Here is a 27140-nt window from a genome sequence, read left to right as displayed (position 1 = left end):
ACGTTAAAAGTCACTAATTTCCAATGTACAACTCAATGAGCTTTGAAAAATATGCAGTCATGCATCCATACTATAATCATGATACAAACATTTCTATCGCCCGCCCAAGAAAAGCTGCCTCGGCCCCCTTTGCTGTCCACTCCCTCCCACAGCCCCATCCCCAGCAGCCACCAATCTGATTTCTACCAAAATAAGCCCAATTTCTCCTCCTGGCTGTATTCCTTGTCCTGCCCGTGTAACTCTGGCTAAACCACTTCGTCTGGTTCTCAGGCTCCCCATCGGTGGATTAGCATGCTTCGATCAGAACTGACACCCAAGCACACTACTAATTGCAGCTCTGATTTTATCAGTCATCCTTCAAGGCTTATGGTTAAATTTAATTTGAAGAAAGGGGACCGTGATGAAACACAATGTCTGAAAACTGGATTGGAAAGCTGCAGCATTTCTTCCAGGTCTAAAAACCCACACTTCTGACTATGTCCGAGCTATTTTTAGAAGTTACCTTTACTTACAAGAGCAGAGTATGAAAAAGGAAATAAGCTGCCCAGAAAATTAAATCCTAAACATCCTCAAAGTTCCAAAAGAAAAAGAAGGAGGAGAAAAGGAGAAATAGAGAAAAAAAGAGAAAGAGAAAGAATAAATAAAGAAAACAGAGAGAGAGAGAGAAAAAGAAAGAAAGAAAGAGAAGGGAGGGAGGGAGGGAGGGAGGGAAGGAGGGAGGTGGGTGAGGGAGGGGAGAAATAAAGAAAGGAAGAGAAAAACTACCAAATGAATGAACTTGCTCTTGAGAAAAACCATATAAAAATGATGTATGTAAGTCAGGGTTTCGACCCTGATCAGAGCTGTGAGCTGGGACTGCTGCTCCCTTGGAAGCAGGGGCCATGTGAAATCCAAACACATGATAAAGATCCAGCCACCAAGAACCCTGGGAAGCCCAATTAAGAGCCAACAAAGTTCTTTCACTTTGTTTCTGGAATGGAATGACTGATTTTGAGGACAAGGGACACCCCACTGGCCATTTTTCAGGGTACGAAGCTGAAAGAACAGTAACGCTGAAGAGAAAATAAAAGTTTAGATTCTGACCCATTTGGGAAAATCTGATCTACACATTGCTAAGAGCTACCAAATATATTAGTAATGAATCCCACAGCTTCAATTTCTTACAAAAGGCAAAAACAAGAGGAATGGAAGGACAGTCTACCCTAAAGCGCTTTCTTGTTCCCAGAGCAAACTCAACTTTCTTACTACTAGCTAATGTCCTCTAAGACCGAGGTCACCCTGAAGACATCTGAAGACATGACCAAGAAACAGTGAAACTTTGAGTTTCATGACCTAAGTAGAAGACATACTGTTTAAACAAAACTTGGAACTAGCAAACATATCCATGCCAGGATAATTTAAGAAAGTAAAAATAGAAGGAATACCTTAGCTCAAGGATTCAAGTTAACCAGAAAACAACAGTCAGACGAGCTGCCCTCATTTGACGTTTCTGAATGGATAAGTAATGTGTCCCAGCTGAAAACTGTAACCAGGAACCTCTGGCTCCCAAGTTGTAGGGCTCCCAAGCCTACGTTGCTCCAATCCCACCAGATTCTGTACAACTTCCAACCACTGTGAAAGGGACCCAGCCTGGCCCCCTCCTGGGACCCTGAGCTGCTGAACAAAGTCTAGCCATGGAGGAAGACGTGACCAGAGCAGGGAAAGAACAGAAGTTGGTACTGAAAAAGAACAGAAGTGGCCAGGTGCAGTGGCTCACGCCTGTAATCCCAGTACTTTGGGAGGCTGAGGCGGGAGGATCATGAGGTCAAGTGATCAAGAGCATCCTGGTCAACATGGTCAAACCCTGTCTCTACTAAAAACATAAAAATTGGCCAGGTGTGGTGGCACATGCCTGTAGTCCCAGCTACTTGGGAGGCTGGGACAGGAGACTTGCTTGAACCTGGGAGTCAGAGGTTGCAGTAAACAGAGATCATGCCACTGCACTCCAGCATGGGCAACAGGGCAAGACTCCGTTTCAAAAAAAAAAAAAAAAAAAAACAGAACAGAAGTTAGTACTGAGTTAGTATTGTCTGAAAGCACTTTTGGAGGGAGGAATTTATACTGATTTTTGTGATCAACTGAAGAGATCATCAGAATTCAGAATATAATGGCAGCCCTCAGTGTTCTGCTGTGAGTCCTCTTCCCTTGCTCCTTCCCCAAAAAGATAAATGTATGAAGAACTTGAAAGATAATGCTGAGGGCAGGGAAGAAACACAGCACTGACTTGTAAGTTTGAAGGTGTGCATACGTGCATGTGTGTGTATAAACATAGACCTAAATCTCACAGCAGACATTAAAAATGCAAAATTAGAGATTCTAAAGATACAAACACAATTGTGGAGATGAACACAAAGCCTGCTGCAATACTCTGGTAAAACATGTACTTTCCAAGGTTGATTGTTGTAATTCCATAACCAAACCATTGTATCCAATTTTGTAACAGACCTCAGACCAAACAAGGGGAGGGGAGAAGAAGCCACATGTGAAACGGAAGAAAGGGATGCAATTTACCCAGGAAGCTGTACTCTTTGCCTTCTCTAGCGCAGCTTACTTTGCCAAAACTGTAAATTTGATTTGGTCTAAAAACCAAACACTGGCAAAGCCATTGTGACTGGCAAAGCCATTGTGACTGGCATGCTTACGCTGAATCAAGGGCAGAATTAACTAGTTCCCCTGCCACAGAGCAACTTTATGTGTACAGCACTGGGGAGAACCAACTCAGCACAGACACATGCAAGTGGCCACAACAGCCGCACCCACTGCTTTGGTGTCAAGTCGGCCAAGTTCTGCTGCATGGAGGTGAACACATCCATCACTTCTGCTCCACCTGAGCCATCAGGATTTGCATGGAAAAACCATTCAGCCAACCCGCTCCCAACACTGCCATCATCATTTCAAAGTGCATGGACCAAACAGCCAGGCCCTGTATTACATTAAGCCTCTACATGCATGGGGCGTGGCTCATGGATTCCTGCAGTGACCCCATGGAGGGGGCTGGCCAGGTTACCGTCATCTCTGGTTTACTGATGAGGAAAGCAAATTCCAGAGTCTATCAGGAAAAAGGCAAAGCTAAGACAGAACTCGGTCCTCAACTGGGCACCCAGGTCCTTGTGGGGCCTGAGGTGGTCAATGAAGAAATAAATGGAGGGGAAGACAACTTAATTAAGTATGTTAACGTCCAGAACTTCTGATACTGACTACCTACGATGTTTCTGGCACCATATGATGCATTGTGGAAATGGCATCATTTACAGTTGCTGTTCAAATAGGTGAAGATTAAACAGTTGTAAACCAAGCAAGAAGAAGCTATATGCCAACTATACATGCCAGGAGATACGGTATGGCCTGTGGAGCCAGACAGCCAAGATTCAGCTCTGCCACTTTCCAGCTGTGTGACCTTGTGCAAGTTACTTAACCTCTCTGTGCCTCACTTTCCTCATCTACAAAATGGAGAGGACAGCAGTCCCTACACCTCATGGGATTAATCGGATGATTAAATGTGTTAAAATGTGTAAATCAGTTAATATTCTTAAAGCACTTAGAAAAATTGCTAAGTATATAGTAAGTGCTATTATTTAAAAAAATAAAAGAAACTGGGAATCAGAGAGCTTTTAAGTAACTGGCCCAAAGTTGCATAACCACTAATAGGCAGGGTCAGAATTTAAAGCCATATTTCCCAGAACTGCCAAAGGGGAGCATGAACCCAGTGTGGGCTTGGGAGATTCGGAGGTTTGATGGCAGGAATCTGACTTTATCCGCAACTGGTGCCTTTGACCTCCTGAAGTTGCAGGAGTTGGAGGCAGGAGGGGCTGCTCCAATACAAGGAGGCCGGAAAAGGACCAAAACAGCTGGGGACAGCCACCTGGGACAATGGAGCAGGTTCGCCAGGCAGCATGAAAGTCTTTCTAGAATGTTTTAAGAGCAGCTTTGTTGAGACATAATGCATATACCACACAATTCCCCTATTTAAAGTAACAATTCAGTGGGCTGTAGAATATCCACAGAGCCATGCAGCCCTAACCACAATCCATTTTAGAATTTTTAACACCCCCCACTGCGGAAAATTCTGTACCCATTAGAAGTACCTCCCCACCGAGCCCATCCCTCAACCCTGAGCCACCACTAATCTACTTTCCGTCTCTATGGATTTGCCTGGATGTTTCATGTAATGGATTCTGCACATTTCACATAAACAGAATCATATAGTATGTGGTTTTGTGTGATTGGCTTCTTTCACTCAGTATCATGTTGTTGAGATTCCTTAAAGCCTTCTTAACACACAACTTCAATGCCCTTCTGCTCCAAGCCCTGCTGGCTTCCGACTGCACTTGCGATAAAATCTACAGCCAAAAAAGTCCAGTGTGATCTTCCTGGAGGCATCTCTGGCCACATTCTCCCCTAACCACTAAGCGGGATGCTGGCCAAACACCTCAGGCTCCTATCTCCAGGCCTTTCCCTGTGAGGTCCCATCTACCTAGAATGTTCTCACCAACTTACGCCTCAGTCTCAGCTCCCTTCACCTCTGCAGGGAAGCTTCCGTGGACCGTGGTATACGAAGGAGACCAGCACTCCTGTTATTCACGATTCCCTCCACAAGGCTTTCCAAACCTGTAACTGTTCGTATGTTCATTATGCTGCAGTGACACCCCTGCCTCCCTGCCACAGAAGGCCAGGACCATGTATGTCTGCATTATTTACCATTTCGCCATGTGCATTGTCCAGAAAAAAAGAAGCACTTAGGGATTGACTGGTTGAATGAAAGCGAAAAAAAGGAAGGAAAAGTCCAGCTGAGGTTGAAGACCACAGTTTGGAGATGTGTAAATCAATAAACTTGTATAATTTCTCCCCACCGTGTCAGTATTCTTCTGGGTGAACCTGCCCGACCCTCACCTTCTCGCCTTTCTTTCATACACACATCACCAAATACGTATTATGCAACCCCAGGTACAAGGGCTGGGGGTATTCACCATGGGAAGTGAGAAAGAGAAGGTCTCAATCCTTACAGCCTGCAGTGCGGCAGGGAAAGAATCCTTCAAGTTCTTCAACACAAAATTCCCACAGCTTTGCCATACCCGTGGCTTTATAAGACATCAGTCCAGAATGACTTCACTGAAGCTTTCTCTTGTTCTCCAGAAAACCCAGTTTTTACTACATGCTAGGGGCCAAATAACATTCCCCAGATCCCATGCTGCTTGATTTCAATCTCTAGGGTCCTCTCATCTTACAGTCACCTGTTTGCTGTACTGGGGGAAGAGTTTCTAGGCCTGTGGCTCTGACTCTCACAAGCTAAGTGACCTCAATCAGATCACTTGGCCTCTACACCACTGTGTAAAATTCAGGGGCTGGGAAGGTGACCCCGTGGTCCCACTGGCCCTGCGTTTCTATGATTCTGTACGTCTTAAGGTGCTATCTTCTTTCCCATCTTCAATCTAATCTGGTACCACTTTCATGACAAAACCCTGATTTAGCAGGAAGTCCTGTAATAGCAAAGCCAACTCCCATCAACAGGGCAGGTAACTGGCCCTATCTGTGGACAGTTAACTTACATGTGCGAAAGTAGTGTTTCTGAGCTGAAAACGTGAGATCTTACAAGCCCAGATCAGAGAAAAATTGTAAAGCACTGTTACACTTCTCGGTTTTGTTTCGTGCTTAATAAAATAGAGTTGTGCACATCGTGCATCTGATATGCAGAAAACCAGCTCCTGGGTTGGCTCCACTGGGACTGACTGTTAGGGTGGAGGGTGAAAGCCTCCCTGTGATCACGGCACATGGTCACAGCAGGGACAGCAGTGCCCCCTCTGCTGTCCTTCCCACAAAGGGCAAGGGCAGGGATTGCCATTGAGGTCCTCAAAAGAAAAAAAAAAGTCAACTCCCGGAAACATTCACGCTAACATACAATACACATCGTGGATGTAAGACGCACACTCAAGAAAGTCAAAGGCCTTAGCTAGCCCTAAAGCCCAGCCCACCAGTGCGCTCTCAAGAGTGACATCATGGCACAGGAGGGAGAGAACAGGGGAAGACCTCAAAGTGGCCTGTGTTCAGTGAATAAACACAAGCGTATCCATCTTCAGATCTGCACAATTGACAGCTTAAATAAAATTCTTTTTTTTTTTTTTTTTTTTTTTGAGACAGAGTTTCACTCTTGTTACCCAGGCTGGAGTGCAATGGCGCGATCTCGGCTCACCGCAACCTCCGCCTCCTGGGTTCAGGCAATTCTCCTGCCCCAGCCTCCTAAGTAGCTGGGATTACAGGCACGCGCCACCATGCCCAGCTAATTTTTTACAGTTTTAGTAGAGACGGGGTTTCACCGTGTTGACCAGGATGGTCTCGATCTCTTGACCTCGTGATCCACCCGCCTCGGCCTCCCACAGTGCTGGGATTACAGGCTTGAGCCACCGCGCCCGGCCTAGCTTAAATAAAATTCTAAAGTCTTTAGCACAAAACACAATAGGGTCGATCTATCTTATCAAATACTATGGTTAAGAAGAACTCAAATTTCCTCTAATATTCAAAAGAATAGCCGGGTGTGTGGCTCCCGCCTGTAATCCCAGCACTTTGGGAGGCCAAAGTGAATCACTCTAGGTCAGGAGCTCAAGACCAGCCTGACCAACATGGAGAAACCCCGACTCTACTAAAACTACAAAATTAGCCAGGTGTGGTGGTACATGCCTGTGATCCCAGCTACTTGGGAGGCTGAGGCAGGAGAATCACTTGAACCCGGGAGGTGGAGGTTACAGTGAGCTGAGATCGTGCCATTGCACTCTGGGCTGGGCAACAAGAGCAAAACTCTGTACCAAAAAAATAAATAAATAAACTAAAATTGGGGAAAATAAACATAGAAAATTATTCGTATAATTACAGAAAACAGGTAAAAGTCACTTTCGGCATGGCAGGCACTTTCTAAGACTTAATACATATACGTAACATATATAACCCAGTAAGCCTCCTAGCGTCCCCACAAATGTGTGCTGTAACTGGAGCTGAGGAACTGAGGCACCCAGAGGGAGATGACTTGCTCACACTGGGGGACTCACATCCTCACTGCCAAATACTACCCCCAACTGCAACACAGAAACGTTCACAGGCGTCTCTTTAGCTGATCTCTGGAAAGTACAGTTTTATGTAACAGGAAATTATACACCTCATTTGAGTAACTTAGCTTACTGTCTGTGACTGCCATCAGAAATTTTCATGGCCATGTAAATATAAATGGCTCTCCCACCTGGATGGGTCAGATGTGAAAACACTTTTAACTTAAAGACATTATCAAAAGCTAGTACGTGATGAGTTGGGTAGCCTATGTTTTTAAATAACACTCAAAAATACAGGTGAGAGGGATTCTGTATATTTTTCCAGGAAATCTGGATGGAATTCTTTTCTAGCTCTTTCATGTCTGAATGTATCTCTAGAAACCGGCCCTTTAGGCCAGTAGTGACCTAAGCAGTTAGTTGCAGGCCATGTAATTGACTGCCTGCAAAGGATGAAACACCTGTGGAATTCACAAACCCTCTATCTATATGTTCCAAATTTATTTTGAAAAAACTTTAGAAAAGGGCAAGTTATCCCTTTCTGGGATCCAAAAAATATATGGTACTTGAGACTGTGTATTTCAAGTTTTCTGTGTGCCATTAGCATTTCAGAAATAGACAAAAGCGGAGAGAGAGAGAAACAGTACTTCAAAAAGAGGAAATGTCAAATAGTTGTCAGCACAGGTCAACATGTACCTGTGTATCCTCAGGGCTCCAGAAACAAAACACCTGTCTGGTGGCTCCTAAGCAGAGAAAGGCCATTTCCCTCAGCTCATGTACTGACTTGTGTCTTGCCACACAAACAAAAACAAAGCAAGTGCCTGCCCTACAGAAACATGCACAAGCATCAGCAGCAATACTGGCAAAATTTGGGAAATATTGTAAAACCTGAGGGTGCACACTCCCAGAGTCCAGGCCCCCAGCCTTGGCCGTTGCAGAAACAATGAGGTGATCCCTTAAAGAAAACATACTGGGAATCAGGGGGATGGGGAGATGCGGGGAGAGAAAGGAAGAGAGAAAAAAGACCCCTGGAGCTATTGTACTCCACTTACTTTTTTGGTTTTTGTTTTGTTTTTGAGACAGGGTCTAGCTCTGTCACCCAGGATAGGGTGCAGTGGTGCAATCATGGCTCACGGCAGCCTCTACCTCCCAGACTCAAACGATCCTGCTGCCTCATCCTCCTGAGTAGCTGGGACTACAGGTACATGACAGCAAGCCCAACTAATTTTTTTGTATTTTTTGGTAGAGACGAGGTCTCACAATGTTGCCTGGGCTGGCTCAAAGTCCTGGGCTCAAGTGATCTGCCCACCTCAGCCTCCCAAAGTCCTGAGATTACAGGAGTGAGCCTAGCCCACTTGCATTTTTTTATGGAACAGAAGAAAATGTGGGAGTACCTCTCCAAGGAAAAGAGCTAAGCAAAGAGAAAACAAACAGGACAGGCACGCAGGAGGCAGCAGAGGGAGGCCAAGCTTTGGGGAAGGCAGAGAGGGAGGCCAAGCTTTGCGGAAGGCAGAGGGAGGCCAAGCTTTAGGGAAGGCAGAGGGAGGCCAAGCTTTGGGGAAGGCAGAGAGAGGCCGAGCTTTAGGGAAGGCAGAGGGAGGCCAAGCTTTAGGGAAGGCAGAGGGAGACCAAGCTTTGGGGAAGGCAGAGAGGGAGGCCAAGCTTTGGGGAAGACAGAGAGGGAAGCCAACTTAGGGGAAGAGGAAAAGCAGGAGATGGCTACGCTGCTTCCCTCAGATGGCCTTCGCAGCCATTCCCAAGAGCAGTCTTTAAGTGAAACAACAGCTACTGAGACCTTTCCCATGGAACCACCCACTGCCTCCTCCCCAGATACCCACTGGGAGTCAGAGATACTTGAATCATCTCCATCCCTCACGGCCTGCTTCTTGTTTTGGAGAGGCACAGCGCTACCAACAACACAAAAGCTTTCTGCTTGGGAGCCGTAAAAGAATGGCATCTTCCCCAAAACAAAGAATTCATTCCATCTAAACCAACTTATATTTCTTTAGCCAGAACACATGCACCAACTAGATGCTACTACTATGTAATACTCGCCTGTGTAGGGCTTACAGATGCCTTCAGGGCTTCTCATGATATACACGGTCAACAGGTGGTCCTGAAGAGGACCAACAACTGGAGAGGCCACCGTCTGCCTACAATCATCACAGCTGTTAAGTGACTTAAGCAAAAAGCATAGGTCATATTCCTAAGAGGTAACCCCTTGAAGCGATTTTGCACAAGGCTTATGCCTTGATGGGAAAATCACACATTAAAATGATAGTCTTCTATTGAAAAAGAAGTATTTAATTTCAAATTTAACTTCATAATATTTTACTTATATACATATACCATATAAGTATGTACAGCATGTGGTTAGACCCATTATAAATATATATGCATATATTTTTTTCTTTTTTTTTTTTTTTTTGTGACAGGCTCTCACTCTGCCACCCAGGCTGGAGTGCAGTGGCTCAATATTGGCTCACTGCAGCCTCCACCTACCAGATTCAAGTGACTCTCCTGCCTCAGCCTCCCAATTAGCTGGATTATAGGCACGCACCACCACACCTGGCTAATTTTTGTATTTTTGGTAGAAATGAGGTTTCATCATGTTGGCCAAATTGGTCTCAAACTCTTGGCCTCAAGCAATTCACCCTCCTTGACCTCCCAAAGTGCTGGGATTATAAGTGTGAGCCTCCACACCCAGCCCATATATATTTTACACACACACACACACACACACACACACACACACACACCATGACCATCTAACCTAAAAAATTCCACCTGTGTATCACAGTCACTTCTATCATCTTGCCTTTCAAAATTTTTCTTCTGAAGACAACACTTTTTGAAATTACCAACTCTATTAGGTTAATGGGTTCCTGTCTGTCACCTCCTCTAAAACATCTGCACCATAGAATTCAGAATCTCACCTATCTTATTTCCTGCAGTATCTCTGGCTCCTAGAACAGATTCTTGCTGATAGGAGGCACTCAGCAAGTAACTACTGAATGAATGAAGAACGAATGTCTCCCCACACATCAATGCAGCAGGAAGGCATGACAGAAAAACCAAAATAGAGTGGACGCAGAGTCAGACAATTTGGACTTAAGAGTCAGCTTGACTTCTTAATATTCCTTCTTAATAGGAGTATTTGTATAGAGAAGTTACTTAATCTCTAGACATCAGTTTCCTCAGCTTGAAACTAAGATAGGCTGGGCATGGTGGCTCATGCCTGTAATCCCAGCACTGTGGGAGGCTAACATGGGAGAATCCCTTGAGCCCAGCACTTGGAGGCTGTGGTAAGCTAGGATCGTGCCACTGCACTCCAGCCTGGGCAACCAGAGCAAGGCCTTGTCTCTAAATAAATAAATGAATCAAGAAAATAAGAAAGACTGTGTTTGACAGTTCTTTGCAAATTACAGAGTACTTTATTATTGCTGTTAATGACATCTTTAGTCAATACTTACAGCAGCATCAAAGAAAAAGTTCATAGCATAAATCCTTAAACAAGTGAGTTAATCTGGCAAGAGTGAACTTTCTCATCTTCAACCCCATTTTGCCACAGATTGGCTACCTCTCAAGTGTGTGACAGTTTGTTTATAAATATCAGTAGAGAGAAAGTATAAAGACAAGAGTTCAGGTCCCTACTCTACCACCCAACTTGAAGCCCTCCTCCCCCATCATCATCACATAGGAATAATAAATATATGAATAATCCAAAGATCTCAGAGTGCTGCTATGAAGATGAAAACCTAATATTACACTCTGTCCAGGCAGCTGGAAGTTGCTCATGTCAGCCCGCAATGGGATTTTGGCACCAAATGCTATTGGTGGTGCCCTACATGGGCACCACTAGGAAAAGCACCATCCTATTGAGCAATGGGACAATGACACCAGACCCATTCCATTAGCAACACTTAGACAGCGCCTCCACAAAAAGCCTTCTATCACCAGTCTTATGTTCTTTTGCTACCAGATCTTTCTTATTAAGATATAATTCAGCCAGGTACAGTAGCTCACACCTGTAATCCCAGGTCTTCAGGAGGCTGAGGTGGGTGAATGACAAAGTCAAGAGAACAAGACCATCCTGGCCAACATGGTGAAACCCTGTCTCTACTAAAAATACAAAAATTAGCTGGGCATGGTGTCATGCGCCTGTAATCCCAGCTACTTGGGAGGCTGAGGCAGGAGAATTGCTTGAACCCGGGAGATGGAGGTTGCAGTGAGCTGAGATTGCGCCACTGCACGCCAGCCTGGTGACAGAATGAGACTCCATCTCAAAAAAAAAAAAAAAAAAAGATATAATCCACATACATACGACAAAATTTGCTCTTTTAAAGTGTATGATTCAGTGGATTTTAGTGTATTCACAAGGTTATGCAATAATCAGCACTATCTACAGCTGATCCTTGAACTAACTTAGGGTTAGGCGTGCCAACCCCCATAGTGAAAAAATCCATGTGTAACTTTTGACTCCTCCAGAACTTAACTACTAATAGCCTACTGTTGACCGAAGTTTTACAGATAACATAAAGTCTATTAACACACCAATTTATAACTACATATATTTTATGCATTCATGACATACCTATCTTTTTCTAATTTTTTTGATATTTTGAGACTACAGAGTCTTTTCAAATGTTGCAAATCTCCAACAACTTTCCAATATGTTTACTGAAAAAAAAAATCCACTTATTAGTGCACCTGTGAAGTTCAAACCTACATTAAGGGTCAACTGTAATTTCAGAACATTTCCATCACCCCATAAAGAAACACCCTACCCATGAGCTATCATTTTTTTTATTTCCTATTCCCCCAACTCCTGCAATCAAGAACCTACTTTCTTTCTTATTTTTTTCTTTTTTTTTTTTCCTTTTTTTTTTTTTTTTGAGACAGGTTCTCATTCCATCGCCCAGGCTGGAATGCAGTGGTGCAATCTTGGCTTACTACAACCTCCACCTTCCAGGTTCAAGCAATCCTCCCACCTTCAGCCTCCCAAGTAGCTGGCACTATAGACATGTACCACCATGCCCAGCTAATTTTTGTATTTGTAGAGACAGGGTTTCAACATGTTGCCCAGGCTAGTCTCAAACTCCTAAGTTCAGGCAGTCCACCTGCCTTGGCCTCCCAAAGTGTTGAGAATGAATCTACTTTCTATCTCTGTGATTCACCTTTTCTGAACATTTCATCTATTTCAAATCATGTAGGAGATTGTTCAGGATGGTGGGAAAAATGATAGGAAAGACACAAACCTTCTTGGAAGGCCAGAAGGTTTTGCAAAAGCTTCAGGAAAGGGTTATGGCTGAAGGCAGACTAATCTTCTTACCTGGAGCTAATAGCAAAGAGCAGATAACAAGGGACTGTAGAGGAGTTTATCTAAATAGCTTGTTTACCTATTTCCCTGGAAACCAACCTTTGATCATCCGTGCACATGACTGCTCTCTACTCAGGGGGGTCAGCAATGTTAAATTGGTGTTTGCTCAAGATCTGTCATTAAATCGGTTCTAAAATAAATACAAGCCTCTCCAGCACACAGGGGCTGCACAGCTGGACTCCGTCTTTGGGGTCCCCTAGTTGCACTTTCACAGGAAAAACACCTGTGTCTGCAAACTCCTTTCATCTGTTGTTCTGCCAGTTTGCAGGTCAGAATCAGCAGTTGGTGCCCCCACATGAGGAACACTGCAATGGATTGCAACAGAACCCTCAAAAATGAAGGTAGAGAGACTGCGCAGTCAGTAAGTCAGTAAGTCATTGGTGCCAGCTCAGGATTTCCAAGGTCGAGGGAATTTTTCAGGCTAGGGTCTCATCATGGGGCAACAGTCATCAGCACAACAGAAACAACATATAACAGTACTGAAACAGCTGCTTAAAGTTAGGAGAGCCTCAGTTTCTCAGGTTCAACTAAGGGACCTAATGCACACTGTTTTCCATAGCCCATGGTTCCCAGCATGAGGTACACTGGACCTACTGCTCTGGGAACAAGTGGGGAGAAATCTTAAAAAGCATCATGTGTAAGGGCAACAGGTCCCAGTAACATCTCTAATGTTATGGGCCTTAGTCACGGTGGCTTTGGTCCCGCTCAGCACAGAAGAGCCTGAAAAGGGAAGGGAAGAGGAACCATCACCTACCTTACCACCTCCTCCTTCTACCTCAGCCCAGCAATTACCAGGTAAAAATACCAAAGAGGCAACAGAGATTTTGCCTGAGCCCCCTCCGCAATACGGTGGTTAAAAGACAAGGGATACACTACAGCTATGGGACCCTGTCTTAGGCAAGTAGCATTAGAAGGAGAGCTCTTGGCCTGCCCAGTAATGCAATATCTACAAGGCAATCAGGTATACGAACCCATTTCTTTTAAAGCTTATAAAGAGATAAGAAAAAGCATTAAAGAAAACAGAGCCACTAGCCCATTTACAAAAGGGTTAACTGAGGCCATGGACAATTCCCATATAAGTCCATGGGACTGGTCAGTGCCAGCTAAAACAACTTTACAGGCCAGTCGATACCTCTTCTGGAGGGCAGAATTTGATGAATTATGTGAACAGCAAACCTCTTTCTAATAATGGCCACTATTATTCCTCCCCTACCCCTAACATGACTCTCTCAAAATCCTCTTTGGGTAGAACAGTGACCTTTAAAAGGAGAGACGTTACAGCAAGCCCATGACTTAGTTGAGGAGCGATTCAAAGCTGGCTGTACAAAACCATCTAACAGCCCTTGGAATTCACCCATTTTCATCATTCCCAAAGTCTAGCAAATGGAGACTTCTGCATGACTTATGGTCTATTAATGCTAATCTGCAACTTATGGGGGCTCTTCAACAGGGGCTCCTTCCCCCGTGGCGATTCCTCGAGATTGGCCTATAATTGTTATCAACTTAAAAGACTGTTTTTATATTATTCGCCTTGCAGAACAGGACAGAGAAAAATTCATGTTTACAATACCAACTATCAATAATGAAGGGCCAGCTCACCGATTTCATTGGAAAGTGCTTCCTCAAGGTATGCTAAAGTCCTAGCATGTGTCAGTATCATGTAAATCAGGCTTTGCTTCCCAGCAGAAAAGAATTTCCTAATTGCAAGATCATTCATTTTATAGATGATACATTACTGGCAGCCCCAATGGAGCCAGTATTTTTAAGTTTATATGCCTCTGTCCAAAGGAATACACAGTTAAGAGGTTTAATCATAGCACCTGAAAAAGTACAAATGTCCTCTCCTTGGAAATATCTTGGATACATACTAACTTCCTGGTTGGCAAGGCCTCAAAAGGTTAAATTAAATATTAGCAACTTACATACCTTAAATGATGATCAAAAATTACTGGGCGTTATTAACTGGCTTTGCCCCACCTTGGGCATAAGTACTGATAACTTACAAAACCTTTTTTTTTTAATCTTAAAAGGCAAGGCTGCTCTGGATTCTTCCAGGTATTAAAACTATGCAGCAAAAAAAGGAAATTGAGGAAATAGAGCAAGCTATTTCTCAGAGACAACTGGATCGCAGAGACCCAAAACATTTAGTTCAGTTGTTTATTTTTCCTACTAACCATTCCCCAACAGGATTAAGAACAAATGGCCCCAGGACTACACTTCCTAGAATGGGTTTTTGTTCACATATCGGGACTAAAACACTATCTCCCTATATCCAGCTAGTTAGTAAAGTCATCTATATGGGCCACAGACAATGCAATCTGTTGCTAGGTTTTGACCCTGGTGTCATAAGAATTCCTTTGGGTAAAAAGCAATTCGAAGCAGTATTGCCCTATCTCTAAATCTTCATATAGCACTCTCTGATTATAACGGCCATATAGAGCATGCCCTTCCTGCTGAAAAATTTCCATCAGCTATAGAAAAGCACTCTGCTAAAGCCTCTCAAGATATAAAACTCACAGTTTTAAGGAAAGATGTAAATAGTAATGAATGGTAAGGTTCAAATGATTTGCTAACATGGGGAAGAGGATATGCTTGTGTTTACACTCCCTCAGGCCTTTTTGGATTCCAGCACAATGCATCAAACTGTACATACCATGACATGGCTACGACCCAACCTGGTACCAGAGATGAAGAAAATAACCTTGCAGGACCCACAGCCACGCATAATGCGGCTTCCTCGGATGACACAAGCCCTGGGCATTACCTGGGGATGCTGAAGAAAACAACTTAGGAGGCTGAGTGAATCCTGCTCCAAACACAAACACCATTCACTCCAGATAATTTGTTCCTTTATTCTCTCATTTTGCCTGCTACCTGTACCTGCTACACTCTATTGAGCCCATCTTCTAAATCTGCCTTTTTTTCACCTGTTACTTAGACAGACACTCCCTTCCCAGCCTCTAACAATGCAACTGCTTGGCTAGCAAGGATTAACATACCCCCCAGTGGGGTCCCACATTAATGGCACACATTGGACTGAGATGGCAAATAACACTACACGTCATTCCTTGATTAGAAAACAATGTTACTGATTATACTCATGTTTGTCTTATGTTATTTACTAATTCTAGGATGCAAAGCCAGAATACGAGTTATAACTGCTATGCCCAACAAACCTGTTGCTGCACACATCTGTACTCTTCAATCAACAAAACCTGATGCAAAAATCAGAAAAGGGGGAGATACAGGAGAACGGTCAGGGTGGAGGGAAAAATTATAGGAAAGACACAAACCTTCCTGGAATGTTGGAAGGTTTTGCAAAAGCTTCAGGAAAGGGTTATGGCTGAAGGCAGCCTAATCCTCTTACCTTGAGCTAATAGCAAAGAGCAGATAACAAAGAAAGGTCAAGAAGTTTATCTAAATAGCTTATTTACTTGTTTCCCCAGAAACCAACCTTTAATCATCCATGTGCATGAGTGCTCTCTACTCGGGGGATCGGCAAAGTTAATTAACCACCTGACTGAAGTCAGATGTTTGCTTGAGACCTTTGTCATTACATCTGTTCTAAAATAAATACAAACCTTTCTGGCCTATGGGGGCTGCATGGCCAGACTCCCTTTTCGGGGTCTGTAAGCTGTGGGGTCCCCTAGCCGCATGCTCACAGGAAAAGAACCTGTGCCTGCAAATTTCTGTCGTCTTGTCACTTGGCCAGAGTCTGCGGGTCAGATTCAGCAAAATGATATACAATGTAACCTTTTATATTTGTCTTATTTCACATATCAGGTGATCAAGGTTTATCTATGTTGCAGCCTGCACAAGTACTTCAGTCCTCTTCATGGCTGTCTAATATTCCATTGGATAGATATACCACATTTTTACCCAGTCATCAGTTGACGGACACTTAGGTTTGTTTCATCTTTTTGGCTATTATGAATAACGTTGCTATGAACATTCATGTATAGGTTTTTAGGTGAATATACATTCTCAGTTCTCTTGGGTATATACCTAGGAATGGAACTGTTGAGTCATGTGGTAATTCTTTAACATTTTGAGGAATTGCCAAAATGTTTCCCAGAGGAGCTGCACCATGTTACCTTCCTGCCAGCAATTTATGAAGGTTCACATTTTCACCAACACTAGTTATGATCCATCTTTTTTTAGTATAGCCATAATAGTGGGTATGAAGTAGTATATTATTATCAGATTTTAACAACCAAATTCTAAGTAGGTCCTCAGAAACAGAAACTAAACACCAGATAGTGGAAGCAAAAAAATCCACATGAAGCCAAGGTAGTATTCACAAACTTCAGTCATTCTAGTACTACCTTCAAGATTTTACCAAAACTGAGTGTCATTTCTACTATTATTTACTTATTTAACAAATTATTTTTAATGTCATTTTAAAAAGAATCTTTAAGTTACTGCTATAAATGTGTGTCACTTGCTGTAAATAGAAATATCATGAATATACACTTTGGGAGGCCAAGGCAGATGGATCACTTGAGGTCAGGAGTTCAAGACCAGTCTGGCCAACATGGTGAAACTCCATCTCTACTAAAAATATAAAAAGTAGCCAGGCATGGTGGCACAGGCACCTGTAATCCCAGCAACTCAGGAGGTTGAGGCAGGGAATTGCTTGAATCCAGGAGGCAGACGTTGCAGTGAGCCAAGAGCACATCACTGTATTCCAGCCAGGACAACAGAGCAAGACTCCCTCTCAATAAATAAATAAATAAATAACATGAATATAAATATGAAAACAAAGCAAAGTTAGCTAGATGTAATTGTCTGCTTCTTCACGTTAAAAGAAAAAATTACAAATAAAAGGTGCTGGAAAAATGACAACTACAGAGAGAATCTTCCCTTGACCTCATCACGCAGACTGGACAGCAAGGTGCTGGCACCATGAGTGACGCAGTAGTTCCCTGTCACATTCATGTCTCTTACAACACCTTCTCTTTACTATGTCAGGTGCCTCACTTTGAGAAACCCTGCTATAACACTTCAGGAAATGCCAGTCCTGAAAGAGAAGGCCAGTTCCATAGTGGTCATGACCCTGGGGGCTTTGATGGACAGTTCTCTCCGTAGCCCATTACACTTGGCTGAGGGTGTCCCTGTTTCATGGTAACAAACCTTGTTCAGCAAATTTCCAATAAATCTGCCCACTCTCTAGCTGCAAGCACCTGGCTTTTCAAGTTTCAACAAAAACAACTTTCACAGCAAATATATGTAATACAAATTAAAATAAAGAGCACCTGCCCTGGGCAGGCAAGCCCAGACAGCACTATCCATAATGTGACAAAGTGCCTGGATGGGCTTTACTGACAGAACTGGCCCTGAGTATAATAAAAAAAAACACAATGCGCCGGTTGTGCTTAAATACAATTCAGCCTCCCTCACCCGGCCCAACACACGTACTATTTATAGTGAGATAAAAGCAGCCAGTGACAGCATATTTGGGCGCCTCCAGATTTTAAGAGTAATTATCACCTGTCATCATCCAAGCTTTATAAAACACTAAATAGTATATTACATTAAAAGAAAAGGAGTGATGATTAAATCTGAAGGTATTCCACTGCCTCTGTACCTGGGTACTCCTCCTGAGTCCTCAGATCTCTGCTCAGACCTCCCTTTCACTGGGAATACCTCTCTGTCCCTCAACATTAAATCCCCCTGATTTCATATATTGGGACACCTTTCATTTCCCTTCCTAGCCCATCTCGCTATGTAGTTTACTATATGTATGGCTGGTGTCTGTCTCCCTACAGCAAAACCCCAAGAAAACAAAAACCAGGACTGCTTTGGTCCCCATCATGTCCCCAACAGCTAGAACAGTTCTTGGGACAGGGGAGAAATTCAAGAACTATTTGCTGAATGGATGGGTTCAGAGGACGTCAAAATCGTGGGAATTTTAAGGGGTTTGGCCATGTTCAGAACTACCACTAAGAGTACGTCTCAAAAAGGTTTAAAAAAAAAAAAAAAAAAAGGATTCTACAACTTTCTAGAGTTCCCTGATAACTGGCTATAGCCCAGCCTATTCCACACAACAAGAGCCTCCCTTTCTTCTAAACTAAGTGAGGTACTGGGTCTATCAATGAGCTTTTATGGAATGCCCACTGGTCAGTGGAGGGAAGCTGGAGATGAGGGATGGAAGAAGGTAAAAAAACTAAAATGGACTGAGGGCTTACCATGATACACGTATTCCTCTGTCAGTCCCCAAAGAACCCTCTGTTACCACCATGATGCACCTCAGGCTTGTGAAACGTAGTCACTTGCTCAAAGTCACGCAGCTAATATACGGTCAAACAGGAACAAGTATTTAGTTTGTTATGAGCTGAAGACGTCAGACAAGTGCCAGACAGAGAGAGAGCACATACATGTTGAAAGGGGTCAAAAAGAACATACAAAGTAGACGACAGAGGCAGGGAGGCTATCGTCAGTTTACCATTTCCTATGTGTTAGGCAGGGGACTAAAGGACCGACTCATCACAATGATTATCGCCATTTTTTAAGGTGGCTGGAAAGTGGCTGAAATCTGAAGCCCACACTGTCTGAGTTGGGCTCTGACCCCTGAGAGCACTGACCTCTGCCTCCATCTCCTGCCACCATACTGGGGGAGAATGGCATAAACAAGGCACAGAACAGGGAGTGAGGATGTTGCACAGCGTGTGGATTTAGTGAGTTTCTACTCTATGTCGAGACAGCACAGAGTAAGACGAGTAGAGGTGAATGACAGCCCTGCTCTTACAGAGCATCTAGAAGACAGTGAAGTCAGAGTGGGTCTGAAGCGTAGGGTCTGGAGTCGGGTCGCCTGATTCAAACACTGACTAGCTGTGCAGCTTAGACAATCATCTTCCCATGCCTCAGTTCCCTCCACCTTCTTTTTTTTTTTTGAGACAGAGTCTCACTGTCACCAGGCTGCAGTGCAGTGATGCGATCTCAGTTCACAGCAACCTTCAACTCCCTGGTTCAAGCAATTCTCCTGCCTCAGCCTCCCGAGTAGCTGGGATTACAAGCATGCGCCACCACACCCAGCTAATTTTTGTATTTTTAGTAGTGACAGGGTTTCACCATATTGGCCAGGATGGTCTCAGTCTCCTGATATCATGATCCACCCACCTCAGCCTCCCAAAGTGCTGGGATTACAGGTGTGAGCCACCACGCCCAGCCCCCTCCACTATTAAATGGCAATAGTCAGCATACCTTCCTCACAGGGTTATTAAAAAAAAAAAAAGGGCCAATATAAAGTCCTTAAAGCACACCCAGCACACATCAATATTAGCTATTATTGTTCTTGGAACTAATGGAAAACAAGGTTAGACGGGAACGAAATGGCCAAAGCGAAGGACCATGGAAGGACTGAGTTCGGCAGGGTCTGAAGAATGTGCAAGCTGGATGGGGGCTTGCTAAAGTCAGGGACACCCTCGGGAAGGCGGCTGGGCCATCTGGATGTGGAGTGACGTGCACCCGGCACAGCCATAGACTACAGTGTCATGGGACAAAGAAATGGACAGGATGAGATGATAGACTATAGCATCACATGACGGGCAAAACCTAACCAAAGAAGGTGCCAAGGGTTTGGACCAGGTTCAAACTCAACACCAGGCAAAAAATGATGGTACACAAGAGAAGACGCGTGGGAAGAAGATGAGGTCATGCCTTCCCGCCTGTGCCTGCTGACTCGACAGTGGCTGTGAGTGAGTCAGAAAGTGGAGCCTGTGAGCCTCGGGAAGCTCCAGACCAGGGCCCTGCAGAAGAGGTGGCCCAAGGAAACTACCATTTACTGAGCATATGCTGTGTTTACAGTGTTCATGGTGAAATCTAAGTCTTGTTTTTTCCTTCTGAAGAGTCTACAAGATCACTCCTGATCTCCCTTGTACACCTGAGAAAACTGATGGAGAGGGACTATGGACATTGCTGAAGATGACACAGCTAAAAAGCGGTCGAACCGGTCTTGAGGTCCAGACCCATCTGACTCCAGAATCCACAGTCTTCCCACTGGGAGGCTCAGCCAGAGAAGCTTGGCTGAGAAGCCAGCACCTCAGTTACAACACACACCTGGCCCTTTTCCACCTCGCCCCTCCTGCACACCATCTCTCGTCTTGGCTGCCCTTCCCTGCCTTCTCCAACCCAGCACTATGCTCATTAGGCAGGATCCAGTAATACTCCACCCTCATCCATGAAGTTTTCACGCCCCCCTCCCTAAGTAGAAATGGTCACCTCCTCTGTCTCCTGCAGCCCCTGCTGTCCTCCCCACCCACCTGGCGTGTGTAGACAAGCTTAATCTCAAGTGTGGTGTTCTGCCACCCACTGACAGATGGAGCTGATGCTGCTATCGTGAATTTCCCAAGGCCTGTTGCTCCCTCTCAGCTCCATCCAGGTCCCCTTGGCAGCTGCACTCTCAGTCAAATGCCAGCCTTCTGGAGAGAGGAGGACTCCCCAGCCCTAGGTCTTCCTGGGGTTGAGCCACCTGCTGCACCTCTGATGAATTCCAAGTACTGTGGCTAGCTCTGCTCCACCACGTCCTCCTCCAAACTAGAACTGAAGTTTCTAGAATGAAGTCATTTCCTTGTGCTGTTTGTAGTGCCTTACACATGGCAGACAACCAATAAATAACCACCATCGTCGGCCAGGTACGGTGGCTCACGCCAGTAATCCCAGCATTTTGGGAGGCCAAAGCGGGCAGATCACCTGAGATCAGGAGTTCAAGACCACCCTGGCCAACATGGTGAAACCCCATCTCTACTAAAGATACAAAAATTAGCCAGACACAGTGGCACATGTCTGCAATCCCAGCTACTTGGGAGGCCAAGGCAGGAGAATCGCTTGAAAGCAGGAGGAAGAGGTTGCAGAGCCGAGATCACGCCCCTGCACTCCAGCCTGGATGACAGAGCAAGACTCCATCTCAAAAAAAAATAATAATAATAACACCATTGTCAAAGATTATTTTTCAAAAACCTTTTGCACAGTAACACCTGCAGCAACATCACCTCACATACCTTGGAACCAAAAGGTAGGCCAGGAGGACTCTAGGCAAACAGTGTAAGAGGCTTGGGGGTTTTGCTTTTACTGCAAACCCAACAGTGATGCCAGTAGAAGTCATACTATATATTTTTTTTTCAGATATGGATGGTTCAGTGCTAGAAAGAATCAAACAAAATGAGGGCTCCTTCTTTGAAATGTGGAAGATATGATAAAACCTATGCAGTAAAGTGCGTTTGCTTGACTTAAGGTTTTCTGAGACAGACATTCACCCACAGACTGTTTGTTCTCATTTTAGAAAGCAGAAAATTTGTTTCCCAGCCTTCAAGAGAGGCAAGTTTAGTAAATTTGAAAGAGAAGCCAGTGTGTATGTTGCGTGGAGCATTGGCTTCCTAAAAGCCAAGGACAGTAACTTAGGAAACATGGCATTCTGGGGTCACTCGGCAAAAGAGTCATATGAGTATCAGTAGACCATTATCATTGTAGTAACCACACAGTTCCATGATTCTGAACAGTAAATTCTTTCATAAGCAAGGAACGAAGAAATCATGAACTCATGTTGAATGCGCTCTATGAGCACACAAAAAAATTTTATTTTAGAAAGATTTCCATCCAAAACTAGAGGGAAAAATTAAAAATATCCAGGTCTTAAAAATACCCACATTTCAAGACCTTAAACCAGGTCTCAAGGTTCATTTATCAGGAAAATTCCTATGTATGAACAAGTTCATTCCCTCTTGGGCCCAGCAAACAGAAAGAGACATCATATCAACTCTCTCAGAAGAACTGCAGAATGTCTACTTTCTTATCTTTTTTTAACTTTGTAAGCAGCCCAACTACAAAATGCACATGGCTGTGAGGTCAGCTGTCCTGAAGCAAATTTAAGAACTTAATAAAACCGATTTTTACATAAAGAACCCACTTTATTTTAAAGCATTTCAAAAAAAAAGACAATTCTTTCAGATTTTTAATCACTGAACTATCAAAAATGATCATAACATCATGACGTTTATCGGAATACCTGGGCAGCTATCAGCTTTGCAGAGTGAAAAAAAAAAAAAAATCAGAACTTCTCTTTAAGTTTTTTTGGTTTTTTGTTTGTTTGTTTGTTTGTTTGTTTGAGACACACTTCCCCAAGCTGGAGTGCAGTGACAAAATCTCGACTCACTGCAACCTCCGCATCCCAGGTTCAGGCAATTCATTCCTGCCTCAGCCTCCTGAGTAGGTGGGACTTCAGGTGTATGCCACCAAGCCCAGCTAATTTTTTGTATTTTTAGTATAGAGGAGGTTTTACCATATTGGTCAGGCTGGTCTCGAACTCCTGACCTCAGGTGATCCACCTGCCTCAGTCTCCCAAAGTGATGGGATTACAGGAGTTAACTAGTGCACCCAGCTGCTTCTCTGTAATTTTTAGTACAGTTCCAATGTCACTGATGGAACGACATTGATACTAGCTATTGGTAATTAACCAGGCCAGCAAAGCCTGAGCCCACCCAAGGTAGCCTGAAGAGCGGGATCGCTAACCAACTCACTCCCCCTCAACGTGCATGGAGACTCTCCCTAAATACTTGTCATCAGCTCTCCTGTCATTCACACTGCTCTACAAACACCCAAATGCACTCAGGTGACTCCCCTGATTTAGACCTTCAGTGATCCTCCGATCATTCACTATGAAGATGAGTCCAAATCTCCTAGCATCACTCACCGCCGGGCACTGGGGAAGCCATAACAGAAAACCGTACCCGTTCTGCTGGGGCTTCTGTTCTTACAACAGAAGATGGGCAGCAAACACACAAACCCAGAACAGGATGGGTGGTAAGTACTAGGAAGAAGGCTAAGGCAGGTGCAGTCCAAGAAAGGCGAGTGCAGCCTGAAGGAAATGACATGACCATATGACAAGCAAAGGCCTCCCAAAGCTGGCCCCAGGCTTGCTGGCCAAGCTTCTCCCTCCGCCTGTCCTCGTGCAAGCTGCACTCCAGCCTCGGGAGTTGGGATTCCTTCTCCTAACACACCTCGCTGCTTCACACTCTATGCATTTCTATTTGCTCTTCTTCTGTGTACAACATCACCCACACACCTATCTGGTCTGGCTAACTCCTCCTGATCCTCCAAGGCTCTCCAGAAGCTCCTCCTCCTTTTTGAGACCTTCTCTGGACACCAGCCATGCACCAGTTTCCTCACCAGCAAGATCCATCACTTCCCCCTTCTGCCATTCTGGGCCTCAGCGTGTTTATTCATGCGTGTGATGCCTGGGCAAAGTGCAGCTCCTTAAAGGGCCTGGGGCTGTGACACTCATCTCCATGGCTGTAGCCCCAGGTCCTTCAAGACAGCTGCCCCTCGGGGGCCTCCGTCAATAAAGGAATGAAATGCACATCCTGTTTTTACAATGCCATCTTTAAAAGGTCTGCCCATGAAGAAAGCACAAACTCACAAATGTCTTTTTATTGAAAACTCCCTTTGTAAAAAATCACTCTCCTTTTTTCCTGAAAGCTGCATGTTTTAAAAGTCCTTTTGAGTTCTTGCCCCTATAAAACTATCTTGACACCTAGCCATGCATCATGGCACATGAAGCAGCTAGAACAGTGCAGTTGGAAAAACATTACGCTGTGAAAGAAGAAACTGTCTGCCAAGACTCCGAAATGCTTGCTACAGATTTCATGAGAATGTCATGTTGGACACAATGAAAGCAGCTTGGACACTCCTTTATAGCCTGTGATCATTTTCACAAACATTCCCTGAATTCTACATAGTAAAACTTTCTGCCCGAGGAGGACAAATTGTTTAAAAGGAGCGAGGAACAGACTGTTTTCTGGTTTTTCTTTTTCTGTAGTTAAACTCTGAGCTTTAAAAACACAGCATATACTTCCCCATCCTTAAGACACCCAAACAGAAAGTCAGTTGCAGGAAAACAAAAAGAAAAAAAGGCAGTGGTCAGGACACAAGACATATGGCTCCCAATAAAGGAGATGAATTCAGAGAAAAAAAAAAAATCTTCTTTCAGTGGAGACTCCACTACTGTTATTTTCATTTCCATTCTGTTTTCATTGTGAGGCAAATAAAAGTTGTAGAAGGGAGAGCCTCCCATGTCGGTGGAAGGGGGTTGGATTCAAAATCAGGTTCTAACTGCAGAAACACCAGCCAGATCTCATAAAGACCAGCCCAAGCCACACTGACAGCTGGCCCTCCTCAAGCCTAAACTAGAGCTCCAAAACTGAAGACACCCTAAAAATAACAAAGAAAGAGAATCCAGCCGCTCCATCAAGGGGGGGAAATTGTTTCCATATTTCACATAAACACAGATCTCACTGTGACAGTTAGGAATGCATGAGTCAACCGAGGACTGACAATAATTACTGCACACATAGAGCCCCCCTGCTACTCCAGATGAGCATGTGCACCATAGAACGAAAACTGTGGATGTCTCTATAGGGAAATGTTTGTGTTTACATATTACAACATGGCTTTTTTTAAAAAATAAAGCGTCCTCTTATGTGAGATTTTAACTTTTTTGTTGTTGTGGTTCCAGAGGAAGCACCTGGGGGAAACTCTAAAATTTCAAACTTGTGCCAAAGTCACGTGAGATTTTATTCTTGCAACTTACTGTAGTTGTGCCTTGTCAGTTTCTTCCGGCCCCCAGACTCCTTCACACTGCGGCTAAGATTAGTTCTGCCCTTGAACAGACTGGGGATTTAACTGTTCTGCAGTGTGGGGGAGGAAAAAAGGCAAATAAATCACAGAATGGCTATAATTCCAGAAGAGTAATTTGGGGGAAATAAACCTTCTCGTTCTTGGTTGTCAGAAACAGAAAGTTATCCATCGTGTACAGTGTTAAGAACCAGGCACCAGATGTCTAGTGCTGGGGCCATCTCATTTCTTGAAAAAGAGTTGTTTTTTTTTAAATGTCTGAATAACAAGTCCCATTTCCTGAGCCTTTCTGTATTCCACAACCTGAGCTGGACACGCTTTCCCGGTGTTTCACTAATACTCATAACAACCATGTGATGTATTATGATGCCCATTTTGCAGATGTGAAAGCAAGCCCTAAAGGGCTAAATGCTTAAGGTCATACTACCGTTGAGTGCTAGAGTAAAGATTCAACACCAGGTATTTTACTCTGCCCCAGACTGGCTCTGCCTTCTCCCTACAGCAAGTGGGGCACCTGTTCTGGCGTGTGACTTTCCCAGGCAGGTAAAGCCTGTGAGCGCAGCAGAGTCTCATGAGCAGGACGGATACAGGAAAACAAAGCTGTCTGCTTGGTTCATTCTTCATGTGACTAATTTAGTGGATGAATGCAGATTTTAAATCTAGTGTCTCTGAGGCTGGGCGTGGTGGCTCACGCCTATAATCCCAGCACCTTGGGAGGCCGAGGCAGGCGGATCACAAGGTCAAGATATCAAGACCAGCCTGGCCAACATGGTAAAACTCCATCTCTACTAAAAATACAAAAATTAGCTGGGCGTGGTGGCGCATGACTGCAGTCCCAGCTACTCGGGAAGCTGAGGCAGAAGAATCACTTGAACCCAGGAGGTGGAGGTTGCAGTGAGCGGAGCTCCTACCACTGCACTCCAGCCTGGCGACAGAGCCAGTAACACTCCATATCAAAAAAAAAAGAAAATATAGTCTCTGAAGAACACTTATTGACTATCATGTGAGCACGTCCCTGGTTGCCCACTATCAAAGAACTGACACTACTGAACTGTAAATACCAATTTTACATCCAACAGAAGATATACCATGTTCTTGACCTCCTTATAATCCCATAAAGCCCAGTTTCTTTGAAAGCCAGACTAAAATAGTTGACTGTGCATGTGCCACCATACCTCAGAATTACAATTTCTTTATGAAGCCTGGACGTGATCCCACATCTTTAACAAATTTAAAGATTCCTCCCATGCTTATTTGATAGCAGTCAATTCTAACACAGTTTCTAAGTAACTGAGCATGAAAGTCCATTTCTCCTCAAGAATTTCCCTCTTTTAGGTAGCAACTGGCAAGCAAAAGATATGAGACCTGATGCCTTCAAGAGTAGATTACAGCCGGGCACGGTGGTTCATGCTTGTAATTCCAGCACTTTGGGAGGCCAAGGCAAGCGGATTATCTGAGCTCAAAAGTTTTCGACCAGACTGGGCAACACAGTGAAACTCCATTTCTACTAAAAAAATCCAAAAAAAAATTAGCCATGCATGCTGGCAGGCACCTGTAGTCCCAGTGACTTGGGAGGCTGAGGCAAAAGAACTTCTTGAACCCAGAAGGTAGAGGTGGCAGCCACTGGACTCCAGCCTGGGCAACACAGCAAGATTCCACCTCAAAAAAAAAAGTAGATAAGGAAAATAGGCACATGCTGTCATGTGTCTCTGATAATTACATCATCCTTTTATGCTGTATGATTTTATGCATGTCTGTGTTTTGTTATTTTTAAAGACCTGATGACCAGGTTCTGGTCACCTTCAGAGCACTGAAGAAAATGAGTGACAGCAGGTAGCTGTCACACTGTCAGGCCAAGAAGGCATCTTCCTCCTTTTCTAAATAACATGTGCCAAGGCAATCATGACTGCATTCCAAGAGCATCTGCTACTCCTGGGACAACAGCCACTGCACTTCAGGGAGTAACCAAAACGGCGAGTCCCATCGGCGGCTTTGCCGGGGTAACAAGCTGAAGAGCACAGTACAGTTCTATGAGTGAGTCATCAAGCGCTTTCCAGTGATGT

At 44.2% G+C, this 27140-nt stretch overlaps 1 protein-coding gene and 1 long non-coding RNA gene across 4 annotated transcripts in view; one reads left to right on the top strand and one right to left on the bottom strand.

The window, feature by feature from the left end:
• Positions 1-27140, bottom strand: part of CNKSR3 (CNKSR family member 3) — a 108257-nt gene that overhangs the window by 51005 nt on the left and 30112 nt on the right. The window lies entirely within an intron of this gene.
• On the top strand, positions 15300-27134 carry LOC116536894. The gene is made up of 4 exons (XR_004262854.1): positions 15300-15379; positions 16707-16709; positions 26555-26567; positions 27125-27134. It is a non-coding gene; the product is annotated as an uncharacterized LOC116536894 (long non-coding RNA).

Source organism: Sapajus apella, unplaced genomic scaffold (genome assembly GCF_009761245.1).
Source record: "Sapajus apella isolate SASKATOON/1434 unplaced genomic scaffold, GSC_monkey_1.0 scaffold105, whole genome shotgun sequence".
NCBI lineage: Eukaryota > Metazoa > Chordata > Mammalia > Primates > Cebidae > Sapajus > Sapajus apella.
Note: the sequence above shows the minus strand (reverse complement) of the source record. Positions and strands in the feature narration are given on the sequence as shown.